The sequence below is a fragment of the Plectropomus leopardus genome, chromosome 24 (assembly GCF_008729295.1).
Source record: "Plectropomus leopardus isolate mb chromosome 24, YSFRI_Pleo_2.0, whole genome shotgun sequence".
NCBI lineage: Eukaryota > Metazoa > Chordata > Actinopteri > Perciformes > Serranidae > Plectropomus > Plectropomus leopardus.
In genome coordinates, this window is record NC_056486.1 from 1,314,496 (window position 1) to 1,339,187 (window position 24,692).

A 24,692-nucleotide genomic window follows, 5' to 3' on the forward strand; every position below is an offset into this window, starting at 1 on the left:
TCTTTTTCTTTACTTTTTTGTAGGATCATTGCTGTATTTTTATCTTTATTTTGTCCTGTAAATATTTTAAATGTAATGATTCCTTATTTTTAAAAAAAATTATAACAACCATTGACACATTTTATAATTTTCTTAAATATTTTTCGAGTAGTATTGTTAATTAAATTTAAAAAATTTTTTTTTTTTTTTTATATTTGCGTTTTTTTTGTTTTTAGATTTAGTCATTTTGTTGTTTAACTTTTCATTAACATTATTTTTATTATTGTTGTTTTAATGTAATTTAACATTTTCAATTTTCATGTACAAATTATATATTTTTTATTCATTTTCCTGTCTTTTGTGTATTTGTGACATATATTGTTTTATTCCTAATATAACTGTTAACATATTTAGATTTTATGTCTAGTATAATATATAAATTTGTGTTTTTGAGATTTACATTTATGTATTTTAGATTCTGTCATTTTATTGTTTAACTTCTCAAATTATTACTATTTTCATATGTAATTAATTTTTTTTTTAAATGTTCTATGTAATCATTCTCTTTTTTTAAAATTTATTTTCTTTTACTTTTCCCAGCTGTCACATTCATTGATTTCTCTCTGCAAAAAATGCAATAAATGATATTTTTTTAAAAAATTAGAATTGCTACCCCTGTAAATATCTTCGTATCACAAAGGTTAACTGCTTTTCATAAAGAGGCACATTCACGCCCACACCTGTGTCCAAATCTGAATCCCGTGTCGCCATTTTAATCCCTAAAGATCACAGGGAAACTTGTTGAAACGCAGATAACTCAGCAGCACAACAGATGCGTCAACATTCAACACTGTCGATGACACCGTGTGGCGGCAGAAACACAAACCGACTGTCGATGTCGTCTCGGCGGCAGCTTGTGAATTTTTGGCGGGCAGATGTTCCCCGTCAGGCGTCGCTCGACCTGCGAGACGAGATGAAACAGTTTGGACGCCGCCTGACCTGCGGAGGGAAAAAGGCTGCGAGGAGGACGCCTCGTCCCGGTGGCCTTTGGGAAGATTTGGGTTGTAGACGGATGGATGTGGACTGAGATCAGCAGAATGGCATCTGCTTTACACACCCACACACACACACACACACACACACACACACACACACACACACACACACACACACTGCTGAGATATTAGTATTCAGAGCAGAGCTGCAACTGAGCAGCTTTTCTGTGTATTTGTTCTTTTTTAGGCGGCGAGGGAGCACTTAACTTCTCACTATTAATTCCCCTTAACCTCTCGGACGCTTCATCATTACAGTCTCATTTTCTGCAACAAAACAGCGTTTGAACTTTAACATCTTTCACTGATGTTAAAGTTTGCCAGAAAAACAAAAGCGTCAGGCTAAATTTTGGTGAAAACTGTATAAAGGAGTCTTTTATCAGCTTGATTTAACATTTGAAACAACGATGCAGTTCGGAAGTTCGGAGGTTTCCGCGCCAAAAATGCTCATTTTATGTACAGTAATTTGTATTTTTCTAAAAACAATTGAAGCAGAATGAAGCGTAACTAGAGAAAGAGGCTGGGGTAAAATATGTTCGTGTTTTCATGAACAGAATTTAAAAAATGGTGCAAAACGTTGTGTTACTATGTTAAATGCAGCACATTTTTAAGTAAAGTCTGAGGGTTAATTTTAAGGGCACTTTTGTTTTGTTTGTTGAGGTTTGTACCGTCTTACGTAGCTGCGGACGAACTTTGTCACACGGTGCAATAAAAGATTTGGGAAATGTGGGATCCAGTGTATTTGTAGGCTGAGCCACACGAGGGACTAAGGTCTCTTTTCGACGAGAACGTTTACTAAAAACAGAAAAGTCTTCATATTCATACGATAACATTGTGAAAACAATGCTCGTGTACACGGATCTGCAAAAACAAAAATGTACAGTTTTTAAAGACACCACGGAAGAAAACCACGCGCCCGCTCATAAAGAGGCCACACACAGCAGCCGAAAGTGGAAATTCAATTTTGGCCATGAAACTTTTCCCCACTTACATCGGCAAAGTGACGTCAGTCAGTACGTCAGTTTTTGTGCGCGTTAAAACCCCGTGAAACGTCTTTTACAGTATCGTTTTTTAGATTAACGCCATCCAGTCCGATAACATTTGGAAAGTCTGGAAGAGTCTCTCAGTGCGCACGCTCGATGCAGTAGATCCGGTATTTTACACCCTAAAAAAAGAGCTTTTCCTGCTTCGTGTGCCAGCGAGCGAATGACCGAGGCCGACCCGATGCCCCACAGCTGCATCCAGACTTCCATCGTACGAACGAACGAGAAGATGATGGCGGACGCACGCACGAGAACCGCCAGTTTTGTCTGGACGGACGAAGAAAAGGGTCCGTTAATAACCACAAACATGACTCGGTGGTCCGCCACTGTTGTTACCGTTGTCCTCATACTCGTGCGCGGCTATTAGTCTGAAACGTAATGCTCGCCTTCGAAGTGCCGCTGTGATGTCACCGCTCTCGCCGCGTTTTGTGAACGTTTGCGGGTTCGGGCCCCTCGTTGTGTGAACAAAACGCCAAAATGGAGCGAAAGTTTAACGCGTCATGCAAGAGCCGTTGCCGTGTAAACGTCCCGTTATTCCCGTCGTTAATGTTTTGGACATTTCGTCGCTCATTCCTGATATTTACATGGCGCTCTCTGCAAATCTAGTTTTCTAGGTCATTTTCTTGTCACGCTGGACACGCCCCCTTTTTTCCAAATAAATCAAATCTATCTGCTCTGATTATAAAGGGTTAATGGAGAGGATTACAGGACAAGTTCTTAAAAAAATGGATTGAGTATATTACACCTGCAGTTTATTTTAGTTCAGTTTTGTATTTATTTTTTAAATTTGAATGTTTTTTACATCTTTGTTTGTAAATTTATGTTTCGTGAAGACAGACCGCGACACTCTGGTTCTGTTTATAAAATGAGTTTTCACCTTTTTGAATTTTTTTGTTCGTTTTTTAGATTCGTATCTGTACATATTATATACTTTACTGGCCGTTTTTTGGTTTTGTAGCGTCTCTGAATGCATTTGTGATTAACAGAAGGTGACGAAGCCCTACGAGGACGATCTGTTTGGACCTTTTCAGAAGTCAATGAAAAGAGAATTTCGAAAAATAAAAATGAAAAACTGTCGTGGATCCAGGTTTGAAGGGTAAACTAAGGGCACCTCTCAGGGAGATCAGGTAAGTGCGGCCTCTGGCTGTCGGCGCTTTTATCACCCGTCTCTTCTCCACCTCGGAGATGTTAGAAAGATGAACTTCAGGTGATAATTGTCCTCCCGCCCTCAACACAGACATGAACTTCTTTCCCACCAATTAGAGATGTCTGCGGTGGCAGAGCAACACATTGCACTCTTGGACCTTCGTCAACAGGGTGATGAGGCGACTCTCAGCTCGTGTGAAACGGTGCTGGCAGTCTCCGCCGCTCGCATTCATTCTCCATATAAACTCCCCCCCACCTCCTCTCTTTTTTTTTGCGGTTTCCTCCCCCGGCGATGCAGACAGTACAATAGTCTCACTGAGCGGTGACGATTAACACATAAAAGCGACACGGGGAATCTCGCTGCTAGATACTAGCGCACATGAGAGGGCAAAGCATTCATAGCATGCCAAGAACTTCAGTGGGAGCCCCTTCTATCTGATTGGTGATCTTTTGTTTTGGCGTTGCCCTCGATTCGGGGGAACGTGCCCAATCAGATTACGGAGGGGGAGGCAGAGCGAGACGACAATCGCTGTTTTCTATTTACTGCGTCTATCGTCTCCGAGCGGCTTCACTTAAGGCAGAAGTCAAAGTGTCTCCATCGCTGTGCTCCAACTTTAACCCCCTCCTCCTCCTCCTCCTCCTCCTCCTCAACGCTCAGACACTAAATCTGGATTAAATTCAAACTCCAGCACAATCAGATATTCGTGTGAACGCCTAAATCTCAAACTTTCATCGCTGACACAAGTGACAGGTAATCTCGCCGAACTGTTTAAGACACAAAATGAAGACAAATGGAGGATCGCTGCTGAAATTAAGTCCCGTTCTGACAAAATAAGAGCTCGCTCTGGAGATAATCTGTATGAATCTCATCTTTAAAAAGAAGCAGAACATAAAACTCAAGTTTTGTCAGTTTGCCCTTTTAACCCTTTGAAACCTGGACATCACGTGTGCTGCTCAAAGATGCCTCTTCAAAACATTGAAACTTTTGAAACTTAAGCAAAGAGGTGCGATTTCTGTCAAAACATCGCAAAGAAGGCAATGAGCAATTTGGTAAGAAATGTTTATAAATAATAATTAAATGAATAATAATTAAAAAATAAATTGCACAAAAAAAGTAGATTTAAAAAAAATATTTAAAAAATGACGGAAAAATAAAAAAGCTATGGGAAAACCATATTCATAATTTTCAAATGTACATATTTAAAATAATGGTATATGATTATTATATTTTTAGGCACATTTTCCAAGTCTGGTTGTCTTTTTTTAAATTTAATATTTAATATTTTTATTTCCTTATTTATTTATTTATTGATTTAATTTTCTGTTTATTTCTTTATACATTTATTAATGTTGACTAATTTTCTGGTAATTTTTCTTGCACTTTTTCCCATGTTTTTGAAAGAAATCAAGCCAACTGAAACCTGGACAGACATCAGTTTTCTTGCTGTGTTCAGAGGACTTTCACAAGCATTTGAACCTTTGACACGTGAGAAAACTGGTTCGATTTCTTTTAAAAACACAGCGAAAAGGCAATCAGCAACTTGGCATGAAATTTCCCACAAATTTAAAGAAGAAAAATTGGAAAAAGGTGGCCGGAAAATGACCTAAAAATTTGCTGAAGCAATAAAAAAAATGGCAAAAAATTAAAAGAGAGAGAAAATCATGAGTAAATTATCAAACAAATAGGGAATATCAAAAAATATGTTTTTATAATGAGGTTACAGAAAAATAGAATTATTTTTATCTGTTTTTATTATTTTAATTTAAGATTTTTTGTTTCATTTATTGTTGTTTTGCTAATTTCAGGTAACTTTCTTGTAACTTTTTACTAATTTCTTGCTCTTTTTGGGGTCGTTTCTTGTTGGCCCTTAATAAAGTCTGTCGGTCTGCATCTCAACACAAAGTGTGTTTTTTTACAGTGTGAACCACTGTATGTTGCTACAATGTTTAACACAAATAATAATAAGAAATACGTTCAGTATGTGCATTATTTGTGATATGTTTTGTAAGTATTGCATTAATATTCATTCGAGAGGTGTTGGAGAGAATAAATTAGCATCCTGAAGAATATTGAAAAGTTGAATAATTGCAAAAATTATTGCCACAGTTCAGTTATTACAGTTACAGCAGTTATTGTACTTTTACGACTCTTAATGACAAATCAGAATCTAAAGTCCTCATTTTGTAAATTTTCGCAAACCAGAGTGTCATTTTTTTCAGTTTCAGCTCCAAAATGTTGCAAAGTTAGTCTTCAGGTGTGTGTGAAGACACGACAACACACACCTGCAGCCTCCCAATGTGGTCGCCACTAACACCAAATACTGTTATCACTACTACAGGAACCTGCGAGGACCTAAAAGGTCACTCTGACAGCAATCGGCAAATATCTATAAAGAATAATGTGCATCTCACATAAGTCAGTGAGAAAAAATAAAAGCAAAAACTTTGACTCAATGATGGAAAAGAGGCCACTGCATGTCTACAGTTTGGAAAAACAGCTAGTGTTTTGATAGTGTAGTAAAACTGAGCTGTTTCCTGTTAATTTATTTGACTTTTGACCTCCAGACTTGCAAACAAACTTTCTTTATTCTGCAAGATTTTACAACAATGTGACTTTGGTTACATTTTTGCAATTTCAGCTGCAAAATGCTGCAAATCAAGTATCCTAAGTTGTGTGAAGAAACACAAACCTGCAACCTCCTATTGTGGATGCTCCTGACACCAAATACTGTTATCACCACTACAGGAACCTGCAAGGACCAAAAAGGTCACTCTGAAAGAGATTTGCAAATATTCAATCAAAAAAGTGAATTAAAGTATTTAAGTAATAGAAAAATAAAAGCAAAAACTTTGACTTAATGGTGACATGATGTTCCAAAACAGGCTGTTACATTTATTCATTTTTGAAAAATAACTAGTGTTGGGATAATGGAAGAAATTATTTGATTAATCGGCCTAAATTTGGCTTTTGACCTCCAGTCCTGCAAACAAATGTTCTTTATACTTCAAGATTTGACACAAGAGTCACTATGGTTGCATTAAATTCGTAGAAAAAGAATGAAATCTGTTTAATTTTGCTTCGTGTGATGAAATTGCAATTTCATGCTGTCAGTTCTGCCTTTGAAGACTTCATTTCACTTTTTTTTTACGATCGGTTGAAATGTCAGTTTGTACCCGATCTGAATGAAAAGCTTTGATGCGACCTTTTTTTTGTTGTTTGTATCAGCAGTGTTTGTGGCAAGTTTCCACTCTGGCTCCGAGTCTGTCTGATTTAGTCTGAGTGTCAGTTTTGGTGTGAACTGGACTTCAGGTAAGATGCTAAACTCGTGTCCCTTTTTTAACAGCATTATTAGTGCAGAATTAAAGCATTTACAGTCCTGTTTATCAGCTATATTTAACATTTCATAAACTTGAACCATCTTAACTGCTGCAGAGTGAATACAAAAGAATAACAAACACTGTAATCTGTAACGTAAGTACATGTGCACATAATGACATGTCAGAATTACATTACAGTGAATTACATTTTGCATATTTGGCTCTAAACTGTAGCTAAAACACGATGCAGAGAGGTATCGTGAGCAGAGAGATTAACTGTGTTTTGTGATTATGTGTGTATATTCAGTATGTTGATGGATCATTATCCACTATAATAATATAATAGTGTCATTGATTTGAATTTTATATGATAATGATCCAATTACAATGCACTGAGGCGTGTTTTAAGTAGACTGATTAAAGAGATCACATTGAATAAAACCGTCATAAAGATATTAACGCTAATATATTTTTGCGTGCATTTGATATATAGGATAGTGATCTAAATATGCCATTTGGATGTATACTGTATTATAATTTAGTACCACAAGCAGAAGTATTCTTGTTTTGCTCATTTGATGATGCAAAAATATAGATCATGTGTTTTTATGATAGTTTAATATGTACAGATTTAATTATGATGATTATGCATCATGACTTAAGGTCTGCAGTGTTGTTTCATGCACAAAAGTCACAACTTTAAATGATTAAATATGAGAGAAACCTGATTTGGAAATAATAAAGACGTCCTGCAGATTCTCTGATTAAACTGGTTTGATTTTGTACAGAAACAAACAGGAAAAAAAAGAAAGTAGAAAAAAAAGTCTTGAAAATATTGCAATAACTTTGTAACATTTAAATATGTATATAAATTATGATGATTTTAAATTTTCCCTATTTTTTCCTATTTTATTTTATTCCTAGACATTTTTCCTTAGATGTTATAAAATCATTTTCTAAATCTATTAATTTCTTTTAATTTGTGTAACACTTCTGACCAAGAACCTTTTTCCTTTTTTCCCATGTTTGTGAAATAAATTACATCAATTCACTCAAGATTCAAAGGTTTAAATGCAAATACAAGAAAAGTGATGTTGCTCCAGGTTTAAAGGGTTAAACACTTTCTGCAGACTGTTAACTGCATCAGGGTCAGTTTCAGACTATATCACTTAGCTGCTGTTTTATATTTCTATTAAGAGAAAAATCAGAAATGGATCAATCAAAAAATCTTCATTACCAATAGATCTAATGCTGTTTGACTGTTTTTAGTCCTAAACAGCAATAAAATCGCTCAATTTAGGAAATCTTTGGGTGTAACTAATCAGTGTGGCGTCAATTGCTCTTTTTTTAAGTTTTGTAAAGAAACTTTGGGTGGTAACACTCGAGTTTTCCTCAAAACAGTTTTGCCGTTAAATAGTCAAATCTGGAGATGGTGAAAATTAGCCCAAAATATTGATTATCAGCATCTTAAATCCTAAAACAGACACACAGAACGACTGCTGAAGGAGAAAACTGACAGCTTAGTGTCACTCCAACTGTGATGAGTCACATCAAGTCCCTGTTTCACTGGTTTTATTTATTTTCCTTCACTTTTCCGGACTTTAAATTTGCTTTAACCTGATGTTGATATAAAATCTGCATCTCAAAAAAAAAAAAAGAAACTCAGTCTAAGAGGCGACAAAAACAAAGAAGAAAGGACTGAACTAAAGGGATGATTATTATTTAGGTTAAAGCTAACTTTAAAAAAAAAAAAAAGACAAAAATTGCCAAATATTAAACTGACAGAGTTTGTGGTAATTATCGCGGCTTCGTCCTCTGCAGTATTTACAGTTTGATGGTCTAACAGCACAATTAGGGCTCTGAAATACTGTCCAGAGCAGACTTGGCTGTCAGGACGAGTCTGTGTCTGTGTCTGTGTGTGTGTGTGTGTGTGTGGTGTGTGTGTGTGTGTGTGTGTGAGTGTGTGTGTGTGTGTGTGTGTGTGTGGTTCCTCTACCTCAAGTGGGATTTACAAGCCAAAGCCCCTTGTTGATGGCGCCACTGTTTCGGGGGGGGGGGGGGGGGGGGGGACTGTACAGAGCGACCAGTTTGGGGTTTTTGTGTGGTGTTCCTCTCTGCTAACAATCAGTGTTACGATCTGTGTGTGTGTGTGTGTGTGTGTGTGTGTGTGTGTGTGTGTTTTAGTCTCACATGTCATAAAAAAGGTAAAAAATGAGGAATATTATGCTTCTTTAAAAGGTCAAATGTGGCGACCCTGAAAGCGAGCAGCATTCGTTAAATGTATAAAACTCAAATTAGACCCACAGGTTCCTGAAATTAGTGCTGTGTCATTTAAAAAAATATACATACATCTAGCAATTTTTTTTTTTTACATATTATGATTAATTATTTTAAGAATATTATTATTTTTATATATATATGTTGATTTTACACTCAGAAATTGTACCATTTTACTGTAATTTATTGTAACTTCTACTTTAAATCAGCTTTTTTTATCATAAATATTTTAGCTGCACCACAGTGTTATGACATGCAAAGCTCCAGATATTATATTTATATTATATGTAATCAATAAATTGTCCAGATTAAGTCTTAAACATTACACATCGTCCATCACTGACTTGATGAGATGATGTATAGTAATGTAAAGTAATTTAATCGCTCAGTTTTATTCTGTCTTGCTTCAGCAAACAAATCAGCAAATATTACTTCTTCTAGAGATTATTTTGACTTTTTTAAAACAAATTTAAATAAATATTCCCAAAATAAGGAATCAGAGAAGAATATAATGCAGAAGTTATTATATTAAAGTGGCAAAATTATAGAGAGTTAAGAGAAAGAAATAAATTATTATGTGTCTTGACTGCAAACACAGCTGAAACATATATTTTAATCCTTTTTAAAAGACTTAAATACAGATATTTTAATGCTATATGGAAACCTTTTTCACTGAGAAAAAATGGACACTGTTGATATTGTCATGTTATACTGACTCCTTATTTTACATAGTTTCCAGTTTTTACTTCATTTTAATTATTCGTTTTTTCTCTATTTTTGCGCTTTAAATGAAATGTATTTTATCTTGACTCTAAGCTTTTACGGCCACATTTCATTTTATTATATTTACTTGTAATTGTTTACACTGATACACTGCACTTTAAATACTAATAAAAAGACTTGAGCTAAAAAAAAAAGGCCAGTCAGAAATTTCCACTGCAAATATCCACCTAAACACCTTTAAACATGCAAGTTGTAATAGATTACTCTGCAGCGAATTACTGCAAATTTTAACACTAATGTACAGTTTATACAAAATACAGAAACACCTGTAAATCCTGACACATTTCGGAGCGAATATCACACTGTAAACCTCATATTAAACAGTGGAATACTTTAAGAAATTTAACGATAATTTACTGTAAGTAATTTAGACATTAAGTATTATATTACTTATTTATAATAATATAATTGTATTTATAGTATCGGTGTTAAATAACAGGATGACGCTGATGAAGTTTACTGTCTTTTTACGTGACACCTTCTCACAATGTACAGTTAGATTTTGGGAAATGTGACGTCATGTGCAGTATTTGTATGCGCTGTATGTGCATACATTATGTGTGCAGAACTGCACATTTATGGCCGTGCACACACACTGTTAAAATACTGAATTTGAATGAATTTGTGGTAATTTTTTTCAAGTTCACTCGAGTTTAAATTTCGGGGCTGGACACTAACAATTAGTTTGTTTTCCCGGTGCATGTTTGTTCGTCTAGTGCATAATATTTAGTTTTAATTTTGAGAACAGAAAAATACCTAATTAGAAAACACAATTTATGCATATTTGATACCACAGCGTTACACGGTCACTTGTCATAAATGGAAAAAAGCATAATTTCTCTGTTAGAATTCAAGCAAGAGAAGATTTTGTGGTGATTAAAATGAAAATATTAGTCCATTTTTTTTAAGTATTGTTAAATTTGATCAAATATTTACAGTTACTGTCTCCTAATTAGGGAGGAAACGTCTTTGATATTTCATTTAGACCATCATAGGGCACTAAAACTCTCCACTGAAACCAGACTGGTGAAATTATTTAAGACTTGGACGCACTTTAAAGCCACCGCAGAACAGTGAAACTAGTCTGAGTTGACTAAAAACACTCAAAATATCATCAGAACGTCTGTTTTTGTGGCGCTGCGATGCCAGAGAATCCTCCTTTGTGTCTGATTTTTATTAAAATAATCAACATTGGTGAGTTTTTTAAAGGACGGAGCGGCGTGTGTGTGTGTGTGTGTGTGTGTGCAGGCTGAGCAGCACAGTGAGAGAAGGATTTTAAACTGTAGGGTGCAGCAGTCGTCTTTCAAACAGGACGAGCTGGAAGCAGCCGCAGAGCCGAGCGGAGCCGAGCAGAGAGCCGGAGGTGGAGGAGGCAGAGCTCATCGAGGCCTCAACACGAGAACCACGAACGCTCCGCAGTGAGGAAGAAGAAGAAGAAGAAGAGGAGGGAGGAAGGAGGGAGGGGCTGATGTGTAATTACAGACTACATACCAACACCCCGTCGTAATTTACATTACTTGATGTCATGGAAAAATATTAGATGATTGTTTTTATCCGCAGACTGTAACACGGCGAAGGGGCGAGCGGTGCAGGATGGGAATTTGCTCTCACACACACACATCTAACAGGCCACTTGACCACTTAAGTTGCAGTGATTATGCCATTAACTGACACGAACCGTCCGCCAATCCACAGCGTCACACACAAGCAGCCAATGACGGGCCGCGGCGGACGTGTTAGTCGTCACATCGAGCCTCTTGAATGAAATCATGCGGAGAGAGGCTGTTTTTAATTACTGCAGTTTCTTCAGTTGCTGCTTTATTAGTGTGAGATCTTATATTTCCTTTGAGTTTGTTCTATTTTTATATGTTTGGCAAAAAACCTCCCTTTAACAGAAGGTCCACTCTCTATTTTGGGTTTCATCAATTACCAGTATCATCACTCTAACTTTAAAAGTCAGTCCAGCAGCCTCTGAAAGACAGAAGTGTCGGACGGCATTTAACATGATTAAAAAAAGAACAACAAAATAAAACAAACAAACAAAAAAAAGCGTCATGTACAGACCTTAACTGCATTGTGATTAACATGTTAACCCTTTAAAACCTGAACAAATAATGTCAAAAAATAAAAATATTACAAAAAATCAGAAAATAAATAAACAAATACAACTGAAATTCTGGAACATAATTTTAAATATGCAATTTGACAATTAGCTATAAATATATTTTTCCCTAGCTTTTGTTTCTTTTTTTCCTTTACATTTTCCCTTTTAAAAAAATGATTGTATAAATCTAATTTCTTGCAGTTTGTGGAACATTTCTTCCCGAGCTATTTTTTCCAATAAGAAGTCAAATCAATTTGCTTGAGTTTAAAGGTTTAAATGCTCGTAAAAGACATCTGAAGGCAGCACAAGAAAAGTGATGTGTTTCCAGGTTTCAGAGAGTTAATGATAAAAAACTCTCTTTAAAGGTGCATGAGAGCGGGGGGCCCAAAGAGGCTGCTTATACACGAGGGCCCAGAATTTGTTGCTACGCCCCTGAAAATGACCCTCATCAAACCAACGCGAACATTACTTCTCTGAATCCCCATTTTTGTCCAACGACAAAACATCAGACATCCACGACAGTGACTCTGCAGCACATCGCAGTACCGTGACCGCGGGAAAAACCCCAAAAACATTTAAAAAAGCAGCGGTATTGCAAATATATAATATTACGATACTGATGCAAATATATTTTAATTAGTAGGAATGCAGCACAACATAGAAAGCTTTGTTCTGCTAATTTAAATGTAAAAGGGAGATAAAAATACTCTGTTCCCTAAAATCAATGTAGTCTTGATAAACAACTGTGATCGCAATCTCGATCAAAATAACCGAGATCATCACTTCACCTTTTGTTATTTTTGTTAAAAACAGGAGTCAAACTCAGCCTCCCAGTTCAATGCAAACTGTTTAACTGTAATATATTTGTCTTCATGACCTAATGTCAATGTGTTTACTGTATTTTTGTAAGTTTTTGTGATGATATATTTCACTGATACAAAAGATAAAATAAAAAACTTAAATGCATTTGCATTTGTTACTTGCATGCACACATAAAATGTGCAGAAAAAGGTGATGAGATGTATAAAATACTTGCATTCAGTTGATTTTCCAGAGCCAATAACAGAGCTTTTTTTTTTGCGATCCATATGGCTTCAATTTTTCAGATCTGTCATTATATGAGGGTGGAGAGTCTTCCAAGGTTTGGACCACACTGTCACTGAAAGCCTCCAAATTCTCCACTCCAGATTATTGAAACACTTAAGGGTTAACAGCAAGGCTGCAGCTACAGTGCTGGTGCTGAAACGCGTATTTTTCTGTTCATAATAGGTCAGAAAATTAAAAAAAAGGTGACGAGCAACAGAAGAAACCCCCAAAACATCCAATTTTCAATGATATAAAGCAAAGAAAATTACAAGTTTTGCTAAATAACTGACTAAAAATGCGCCATTTCCAATCAGGGTGAGAATATTTGTTTTAGCAGATTAATCAAATCAGTGTATCACTATAAAATGTCAATTCTAAAATCAAGAAAAAGCAATAAAAAAACATACTTAGAATTAGCAAAATTATCTGCCAACAGAACATTTGGCAGGAAAATGTCTCCTAATAAGACTTTTGGAAATAGGTAAAAATATCTTGTCTAAAATATCTGAAAACTAGCCCGGCCAGACTAAAATACATCCATCTAGATACAAGATTTAAGAGTTATTTTCTCAATATGAAGAAAAACTTAGCAAATGCAATTGTCCTAAAATCCTAAAACCAGCACAGGTACACTACACAAAAATGCTGCAAAGGGACAAAACGACTTAAAAGAAGTCATAAAATTGGCTAACAAAAAAAAAAAATGCATATATTGCCTTGATTTAAGATATTTCTTATATTTTTTTTATATTTTTTTTCTTATATTTCTTATATGTATTTCTCAGATCTTACTTAGACCTCAGTTTTTGCAGTGAATGAACTGTTTCAGCTCCAATTTGAAGTTCTTTTGGCCGAAAATGTGCCGTGTGAAGCCTTTTAAACCATTTTTTTAAATTAAAAAGTTTAAATATTTCATTATACTGTAATACTCTGTACAGTATCATATATGCAGCTGACGTGACAGATGGCAAAGAAGAAGATTTTGTTCATTTGTAACTGAAGTCTATCGATAATCATGTTTTGGGCAGTTTGGTTGCAGTGGATTTAAATAATAAATGCAAGTTTTACTGCATGTTACATTGTTTTTTTTTTGCATTAAATAACCTAAAGTGTGTGAAGGTAATCACATTCTCCGGCTGTTTCAGTATTTGGGAGGATTACACGCCTGCTTACAACTACGCGCAGGTAGACACTAATCTGTACTGATGCATTCGGAGCGCAGCGCATTCAGGCTGAGGCAGCTTTGAGGTGTTTGCGATGCAGAGCGCGTTGCTGTTTACCGCTCGTCTCAGTGATGCCGTTCAGAACGAGACCTGAATCTGTGCAAATTTAGGAGAGGTGCAAAGTTCAAGTGGGATTGATTTGGAGAAGTTTATGTCAGAAATTGAAGCTTAAGCTGTTGAATCATCTCTGAGTAGAAGTTTTTTGATCTGATGCTTGATGTTTCAGAAAGTGCCAGAGAGGACTCAAAACAGCCCAAAACAAAAAACACCAGCAAGACTGAGTGTCTTCAGTCATTTAGAAACTCATCGTAATGCACAATTAGCACATCAGACGTCTTATCCGTCCACACTGTATGGAAGCCCAGAGGTGACAAAAGCTTATAAAAAAGTGATGATGTGCAACAAAATTAACATTTTGCACTCAAGTTTTCATGACCTTTGAAAGTACTGTGGCTGCAAAAGTTACAAAACAAAACAAAAAAACACTAATGAAGCTTAGTCCAACCACTCAAAGCACCTTCACACTACAAGTCACATTCACACACACATATTCACACACTGGTGGCCGTGGCAACCGTACAAGGTGCCACCTGCTACTCAGGAACCAATCACACACAAAGCCATCAGGAGCAATTTGGGGTTGAGGATTCTGCCAAAGATCACGTCATATTAATGTTGGATTATCGTTTTTTCGGCAGCTGTAAATTCGAGGGTATGTAAACGTCATCAAAAAAATAAATAAAATTCTGACTCAGCTTTTGCAATCTAGTTTAAAATATGTCATTGTTTATTTGACACTAAAATTGCAGGCCAGGCTTCAAATTGAGTGTGTCAGAGTGCATTAAAAATATATAAAAATCAAGCTTTTTTAAGTGCAAGGGAAGGTTCTATTTTTTTTAGATATTAATTATTTATAGATTTTTTTATTTAAACAAAAAAAAAAAAAAAAATATAGCGTAACCTAATCAATTTTAATCTGAAAAACACCTAATTTAATTTTAATATTTTAATAAAATGGTAATATTTTAGCAGGCGCTATTTTTTTCCTTTATTGATAGCGGAAAGGATGACAAGTTGTTACAATGACGTGGTCACCAGGGTGTCCTAATATCTTTTTTTTCCCGGCAAAAGGTTTTTTTTGTGTTTTGTTTTGCTTAAAAAAAATACTTAAACGATTATTCAATAATCAAAATAGTTTTCAAATAATTTTATGTTGATTGACTAATTGGATAATTATTGTCAAATATGCTTCTAAAGAAAGACAGTGGTGAGAAAAATGAAAAAAATGTTTTAAATCAACCATATTCACCTGGATTTTGTGATTCTTTTTTCTAACCAGATACTTTTTAAAAACAGAAATAAACACCGCTGACTTTTCCGTTTGAAATGAATAATGGCCCTTTGTCACACATCGCAGACACATGGGAAATGAAATTTCAATTTGATTGAATGCTTTCAATTTAAAGTCACTCCTCGGCCTCCGTACCCAAAGGCGCACGCTGAATATGACAACATCCTTTTTCTTACCTTCTCATCTTCTCCCCGCTGAACCGCCACCTGAAACAGACAAAAAGGTAGAGTCTCTTTAAGCACACAATCTGCAAACGACACTGACATGGACGTCCACTGCGGCTGTCACATGAAGAAGACACATTAGTAAATAACAGCGGGTTGATAACGGTGAAAATGCACCATCAAATGTACTTCATAATGCTTTACGGCTGCCATTCGCTGACATTTATATATCACTTTTTAGTGGCGGGCCAATGAAACGCCGGCTTTGAAATAAAGTCGGCCATGATTCATGTCTCTGCTGTGTCAGTCTTACATTAATATTATGACCATATCCATCATGTCGGCCATCTATAATGAACAGATGCTGTAAAACACAATTTGGCATGACAAGAGGGAGAGGTGGAGGGAGAGTGCTTCATCGATGCAGTGTGTTGCCTTTCAGGCGACAGCGGAGCTCGAACCCGCGGGAATCTGCACGACTCACTTATTTTCTCGCACACCTGAATGCAAAGTGACAAGAGGTGATGTAAGAAAAGAAAAGCGTTTCAGTGTTTTCTGCGTAAAACTACGTAAGAAATGAAAAGATAAAGGTCTTGAAAGGTGCATTAAGTTCAGAAGCGCAGTGAGAACTGGTTTGAAGGGAAGGGCATGTTTTGTGCCGGCGCCTCGGTCAGGAGCACTGACAGGTGTATCGATCTAATATACAAGTTTTTGATGTGGCGGGGGAAACCCACGCAAACACGGGGAGAACATGCAAACTCTGCACAAAAAGGATCAGCTGAAACTCACACCCAAAGTTTTACCTGCATTCAACAGAAGAACCTGAGTCTCCAGCAGCTGCTGAAAAAAGCCTGTTTTACACTTCAGTTTAAAGTGCTGCATGCTTCTGTCAGCTGAGTTTATTTACCTACGTCAGTCCTGATGATGCAGGAGGATAAACGCCGAAACTGTCTAATCAAAGAGTTTCCTGTCAGTCGGTGGAACCTCATGTTTACTCCTCGAAGTAAAATGCAACAATGTGTGATTTTTTTCCCCTCGGTCCGGACGAAATGAACCGACTTACAGGTGTGAAAGCAACCTCAGCCACCGACGTTAGAAACAACTATTCCTGCTGACACTGCATGACTGTTGTCTCAATGGCATTTCAAAGGAGCAATAACTGTCATGCACATGCAGAAATTACATTTAAATAGTGGGATTTGTGTTTTTGCATAACGAAAGCTTGCAGGTATTCAACTGCATGTGCTTTAGTTTTCTTCTGGCGTTTCATTTTGATTAAAATTAAAAAATGACCTCATGTCTTGTGCAGCCTGTTGGCCCAGGATGCACATATCCGACACAGACAACAGCCTTGTATAGTTTTCATCGTAAATCCTCCAGAAAGGAAAACTGAGAACAGACGGTTCACATCACACCCGGCACCAAAAATACTCTGCAGCTTCACGGCACTATATTTGACCGGCAGTGTGCTATTTAGTGGCCGGGCCACGTGCAGCAGTCGTAGGTGTCTTCTCTCATCTTACATTGTGGGCAGGGACGGGATATTTTTTCATGTCTTCAGCTGGGAGACATTCATCAGCGCCGAGTTCTCCTCTGTGCTGCTGATCAAACAGATTCTCGTTGCCAGATTCGACGCCACGTCTCAGCTGTGCTTTCCACGCCGAAGTCGTTCCCCTGCATCTGTTTGGTAGCCTGTGTGATAACGCAGGTGGTGGCAATCAGCACCGACTCTAATATTTTGAAGAGGAATGGCTGTTTGTGCGTGTTTGCGCTTCAGAGAATGGCCAATAAAGCTCAATTGGGCTTCTAAAAATGAAGTGTGAGTAAAAGTAGAGTCTGTTTTTGGGGCGGAAATGGCTGCAGACGTTTTATTCGGCTCCTTAATACTGAATGGCGCAAGCTGCTGTGCATGCTCTCAAATTTACACCTAATGAGACTTCATACATTCACGTCCATGAAGACTTTCAGCTCAGGTGAGATCAAGAAGAAAAAAAAGAAGCTGTTTTTGTGAAAGCATACAAGAAAAGTGCCTTTGCGCGCTTAGAAATGAAGGTGCTAACTAGAACCATATACAGTTCCTCGGCTTCACCATTAAAGTAGTGATTCACACTGGCAATTGTTTTTTTTGCATAAAACTGCATCAAAATAGTTGTTCATCAAAAAAGTGCCAGTGGAGGATTTCTGCACCCCCTGACAGAGGTCCTGGCTAAGACCTTAATGTCCTAAAATCCTAGAAACGTCCTAAAGTTGGACAGATCTCCTAAAATCCCAGAAAGTAGGAATGTCCTAAAATCAAAAATATATCTTAAAATCCTGGAAATAATAATAATTTCAGCGGATCTTTCTAGAACCCACCCAGGGGATTCTACCAAAATCTATTTCTAGTCCAACGGTTTCAACCAGAACCCACACAAGAGGTTCTACCAAGAACCCTTTTATAATCCACGTGTGTCTTCCAGAACCCACCTGGGGGTGTTTGAAAACAGTAACTGACTACATTACCCAGAGATCTCTCCTCCACTAACTGTGGTTTTGTTCTTAACGGATCTCTTTGTCTAACAAAGAACCCCTTGCTTTAAAAAAAGGGGTTCTTCTGAAGCAAATGGCTCCAGGTAGAACCTCGGCCCTCCAGGATGAACCCTTTTGGAGCCCTTGTTCCTCAGAGTGCAGGTGAAATGAAGGCGGTGCGAGTAATCACATTACACGCCACATTCCCCCTTCTCCACATCTAACCCTCGCCCCGCTCACGCTCATATCAGCAAAACTGTTTGCCTCTTAAAAGTCACTATTTCAAAAATGCTAATTTCCTAAATGTGTTTTGCCGATTGCGTCCGCAGCGCTGATGGAGGTGCACCCCCCCCCCCCACCCCCTTCCCCCTCGTGCACTTTCATTTCCCCTCTCGCCCCGTTGAAAATTACACACAGCCTTGTTTTGTATGCAAAGATACCTCCCTTGCTCAGGGAAATTTTATTTGTACGCCGTCTTTCCTGCTAATGCAACAAATGAGAAATGGCGATCCGGGCCTCGGGAAATGCTCAGGCCCCGGCAACTGGCACTGTGATGTTTGAGCATAAGCCTCTCCTTTAAAAAAAGCGTGTTGATTCTCCATACCCCAATATTGACCGACCGTCTCTGTTTGATGTATGCATGCGGCCCCCCCCTCCACTGCCGTGCAAACCCAATGTTTGGGCTTAACTTGTTAGTTCTGCTTCTGGAATAGCTGCTGATGCCCCGAGATATTAGTGTACGATCGACTGTTGTGATGGACCGGCCAACCGTCTGTCTGCCTCGGAGTTTGCACACGCTCGCTGATGGGTGACGGATGTACTGTAGCACACACTCTGTCGTGTTCATGTGCGTTTACATTGGAGAGGATGAGGGAGTCGATCGTTTAACGATAATACACGATGGTAAAGCATGCACTGTCCAGCACGAACCCTTTGAAACCTGAGCACACTTGTTTGATTTCTTTTAAAACTTGGGAAGAAGAAATGACCCAAAAATTAGCAAGAATTTAGTAAAAAGATACAAGACAATTATCTGAAAATAGCTACAAAATAAGAAATAACCTGAAAAAAGTGCCTAAAAGAAAATATTTATTCATTTACTTTTACATTTTTCTGTAACATTAAATATATAATTAGATTAATTATAAATATGATCGTCTTGAAAAAGTAAAGTGACAAAAACAAAATAAAAAAAAAGATCAAGAAAAAATTATTTTTGTACAATTTTTTTCTATAACATAATTTTGAATACATAATTCTTAAATAATTATGACTTATAAATTTTTCCTGTTTTTTTTATATATATATTTCCTAAAAATCTCCCCCCTTTTAAAAACCTATCCTTGAGGCTTTATCTGTCTTTTCTCTTTAGCAAATTGGTTTGATCTCTTTCAAAAACATGGAACAGGCAACCTACCAACACTTCGCTGAAAAATTAACAATAACTTTTTTAAATTTTCACCTGAAAATAAGACAAATAATTAAAAGTAAAAAACAAACAAAAACAATTACCCTAAAAAATATATATTTGTACAAATTTTTGTTCCATATAGTTTTACAGTTTACAGTTTGACATTACTCTCTCTCTTTTTTTTTTTTTTTTTTTAAATAATCCTCCCATAATTCAGGTCAGGTTTATTACTAATTACTCACATTTTGTGGACTATTTTTGGCCAAGTTGCCCTTTCCCCAATGTTCGATTTATAACAATTAAACCAGTCTGAGTTTGTACATTTTTATTTCAGTGCACGAGTTTGAATAAGAACGCCACATACTTTTTTTTTTGACACAACGTAGCCAATCATAACATAATTTGCTTTGATTTGATTGGTTAAAAGGTTGATTCGCCAAAAATAAAACTTATTATATTCAGTCCAGCTCTAAGATATTCCTAAAATTTTGACCTCATCATAATGTAATAGAAGTGAATGGAATTTTGTTTGTAGTGCTCGCAGATATTGAAAATAACTTCAGCAGTTGTGTGTTTTTCCAAAAACATGTCCCAGTTTCTCAGCATGATTGTATGAAAACTCAAATCTCCTGACAGTAATATTTCAAAACCTGGCCAAATAAAACCCCTTCCGCATGCTTCCACTAGAGGTGAAAGGGAAAATGTGATTATAATGTAATTTGGATGAACCATTCCTTTAGAAAAATCCAATTTAAGAGCACTTTGAAACTTTTGAAAAGAACCAAAAACATAAAGACACAACTTCCATCTAAATTAGCACATGTATGCAGGTTTTGAAATGATGGTTACCCCATTAAAATAGGCAATAGATTGCTTTCCTGTTGACAGTTTACCAGAGCTGTGTACACGGCTCTGCAGCACAACAACACGCCTTTCTGTGATTTTAAATTTTTTATTTTTTTTAAATTTTTTTAAGTGTGCCACTTTTGATGTCATTGATAAGCCAGGTGAGTTAACAGGAGAAAGCAGTATGGAGGACAATGAAACTGTTACAGTGTTTTTTTTTATTTTTAATTTATTCGTTTATTTTAATATATATATCTTGGGTTTAAAAGGGTTAAAGATGGGAATGTCAGCCTGTTAATTAATGCGATTTTAACCCTCTAAAACCTGTATCAACTTTCTTGTGCTGCGTTCAGATGCCTTTCACAAGCATTTCAATCTTCTGAAACCTGAGAAAAGTGACTGGATTTCTTTTCAAAAACATTTTTGCAAAAACAATAAACAATGAGCAACTTGGCAAGAAATGTCCTGCAAGAAACTTTGCAAAAAATAAAAAATTAATAAATAGTGAAGGTGAAGGTGAAGAAAAAATGTCTGATTTATGCATCATTTTTTGTTTGGCTTATTTTGCAGATAATTTTCCTTTTAACTTTTTACTAATTTCTTGCAATTTTTTTGGTCATCTCTTGATATTTTGTTTGTCTCTTCTGCTGTTTTTTGACAGAGCGCAAGCCAATTTGCTGGTGGCAAAAATAAACAATTAACGCGATATGTACGGACTTTAATCACATTGCAAACGCGTGTTCCTAATTTAAACTCTTATATGTAACTTAAACACCGAGGACAAGAATTGTTTGCGAATGAGGTTTTATCGATGATGAAATGTGGCACCGCAGGTAAAATAAAACAAAAGCAGCACCTGCTCCACAAAAACTCAAGTATTTCTACAATCTACAATCTACAATTTCATTTAGCAGACGCTCTTATCCAAAGCGACGTACAACACAATATTTACAGCACGAACGATGATAAATGCACTAAAAACATGTCCTGAAACTCTCAGTACACCGAGCTCTCTCTGTGCCGCCCTGTTGGGACGGAGAGCTGTTATTAAGGCAGAAATATCACCAGAACAGATAGGTATCTCCTTCAGATCGGAGATAATCCCCGCTGAGGCTCTGCGCCCAGATACCGCGAGCTCGATGCAAAGTTATCTCACCAGGAAAATATCCTTGTTTACTAAAGTGGCTGAACAGTGTAAACCTAATTACTCTGAACTAGGTCAGGAATCTGCGACTGAGTAAAGAGTAATCAAACTGAATATTTAATGCCGTATACTACTGCATTCCACCCCCCGAAAAAACACACTGCGGAGTATCTCTGTTTCTACCTTTGCCCAAATTCCTCACAGACTTCCTGCCCGTCTGTAATTTGTTAATCGAATCACCTGATGAGAGTCTGGTTGTGATAAAGAAGCAAAGAGGAGGTGGGGGGGGTGCTATTAATAGATCAGTTGACTTGTGGCCTGCAGATGACAGGAAGAGCGGCCTGTCATGAGGAATGCCTTTGTTATTTTCCATCCAGGGAGGAAATGAATTTCTTGTGATTTTTCAGAAATGCTGCCCGTGGGCGCGGGCGCCGGACGCCGCTTCAGGAGGACAGAAATAGACAGGAGAGTAAGTCGATGTGATGATGAGCGCCTTTTTTTTCTTTCTTGATGGGCAGAGAGGACGGGCTCGCGTTGAAAAGGTTTTGGAGATGGAGCGAGCTTCAGTGTGGGAGGCGCCGTCCGTCTCGGGCGAGCCGTCTTTGTGAAGTCCAAGAACGTATTGTGTCGTCATTTGATGTTCCTGTTGGAGAGCGATGAAGAACTCCCATCAGCTCGCTTTGAACGCATCCCTCAGCGTGACAACTTTTCCACGATGGAATCCGTCTTTGATGCGTACGGCCAAACCTTAGCTAATGTATGTTGATGGCGAGCAGGTTTTCACAAGTTGTGAGGAAGGTTTTATCTGTAATGAGCTGCTGCAGAGCAGGAAGGTGAAACAGCAGCAACTATTGACGCATTTTCTCTGGAATTTCAAGATTTTGATGCACAAACTTGTCGCCTTTTAAAGTTCATTTGTCCTTTCATTGTTCCTTGATGCACTTGGCTTTAATTGGTGTTGAGATCTCTCCATTGTAAACGGAGCAGGGTGGGGCTGTTCACACCGAAATTACAAAGTCGATTACCATGATAATAAAATGTGTCCACTCGGTAAAGAGACCATGTGGTCTATGAAAGGACGGCCAGTTCCGCCAGCTCTTATTGGTGTAGTCTGGTTTGGCTGCGGCTCCCCTTGTTCTTGGAACCGGTATCAAATGGCACATGAACACTATAATCGGAGCAATTTTCCAAACATCTTCAACTTCCACCGCACAGAAACGGATCCAGGAGTGCGGCAACAAAACCGGGCCTTATGTCAACTTCTGATTCCAAAACGTTAATGATCTAGATCAAAAGGAGCTTCACAGACGACTCGCTTTTGTGTTTTCCGAGTCCTTTTCAAACGCCGCCTTTGAAGGTTGAATACATGCCCAGAAAATGGTTTGATTAAACAGGTATGTGGGATGGTTAAACATATTGAAGACACTAATTACTACTGAACGCTCTGTGGTGTGGGGCGCTGGATGAGGATGTGGAGGAAAGGCCGCTGGGCTCAGGCAGAAAGTCGTTTTTTTGAATCCGAGCGCATCCAACAAACACAATCTAGATTATTTCAAATGAAATTAATGTCATTTGCCTTATTTTCATCACGGACAGGGAGATTTTTCTGCCCTGCAGCCTGTGTCAGCTTCTGTCGAGGACAGACCCGCTTTCAGAGTTTGAGGGTTAACGGTCGTTAAACACTTTTTTTTTTTTTAAAAAAAAAGAACTTTGTTTTTTCCAGACTTGAAATGTTAACAAGCAGAGTAATTTTTGGACTGATGCACCTGCAGTTGGAGTGCAGACGCTCCTTCAGTTGTTTCATGTTTCTGCTAATTATCTTCAGACTAGATTTTAGTTTGATTTGGTGAAATCTTTCTAAACGGTGTCCACTCTCGTGCCGTCAGGATCCAGATGAGGTCTGAGGTGATTAAAATGCAGATTACATTCATGTAGGTCGCATCCCATTCTCGTGTCTCACAGCTGAGCGAGCAGCAGAAAGCGCCCGGTGCTGCAACCAAAACCGAAAACATTGTTGCGTTCGACCAGCGGCTGTTTTTTTCTTGGGGGCCACTTTTGCAAAATGACAAGAGACTAGGGGCCTGACGCAGCAGCCCCGTACACGTTTGGAGGATTTTAGGATTTTATGACCTTTAGCTGTTTCGCTCCAAGCTGCTGGATCGTGTCACCTGAGGATTTTGGGCCCCCGAACAGTATCATCTCTTAAAGCTGAAGACGGGGGTGGACTAATTTAATTATTCTTTTCTTTTTTTCCTTTTCTTTATTTTATTTTATTTCATTGGTTTTAACCTATGTGTGTTTTTACATTTACTGGTTTATTGGTCTTTTTTCTTTAAATTATATTTTCTTCTTTTTTTGTGTTACCTGTGTGTTATCATATATCTTTTATCGGTTTATTTATATTACTTTATTTAATTTTTTTAGCTCTTTTTATTCATTTTAATTCATATGTATTAAGCCCTTTTTAATGGGCTACTTTTATTATTATTATTTCATTTTAATTTAATGGATTCGATTTGCTTTTATGGTCGGTTAACGGCTTTGTTTTGTGCCTGCACCTTGCACTTTGTGCAGCACATTGTGCTTCCACCTGGAATTGAATGTGCTATATAGATAAAGTTTTGCTTGTTTGTTTTAAATAAAGCAGAAAACTGCATCCAAAAATCCGGTCTGGTTAGGCCACCTGACCTTTGGTTGCAGGGTTTGGATCACGCTTTGAGTTCGGCCCTTTATTCATGAGCTGTTTGCAGTTTTAGGCTGACCTCCTGTTCACGCCCTGCATGAATAACGACATTAAAAGACTCCACATGGATGCACAGTTGTGTAATTATTCGTCGTTTGGAGCCATCTCGATTTAAATAAATCATAGGTGAGTCCCTCCTCTGGCTGCCCTTGGCATTTGACTTTGGTTTGGGTCCCTCTTCGCACGATTTCTCTGCTGTGATGTGGACCGAGAACACTTTTGACACATCTCTCGAAACACACTTCTAATTTGTCCCTCAGGCGCTGGTTATGACGCGAGCTGACACTGAGGTCTGACAACATGACTTCTTTCCTCCTCTGGCCAAAGCTGCCGCAAAGCTGCAGCCTCGCCCGCCTCCAGACCGGAGAATCGGGGTGTCTTACAATTGAGTTGTTCCCCTCCCCTCCCCTTTTTGGGACATCGGTTCGAATTAACGCCACCGCCGTCTGACTCTTAAGGCATCGCCGCTGACAGCTGGAGCGCTCACACACACCAGGTGCTTCTGTCTCCGCCG

At 37.7% G+C, this 24,692-nt stretch overlaps 1 long non-coding RNA gene across 1 annotated transcript in view; it reads right to left on the minus strand.

The window, feature by feature from the left end:
• Positions 1–15,540: 15,540 nt before the first annotated feature.
• LOC121962891 overlaps positions 15,541–24,692 on the minus strand; it is a 74,988-nt gene continuing 65,836 nt past the window's right edge. Inside the window, exon 5 of the long non-coding RNA XR_006107178.1 lies at positions 15,541–15,568. This is a non-coding gene — a long non-coding RNA (uncharacterized LOC121962891). The remainder of the gene's footprint in view (positions 15,569–24,692) is intronic.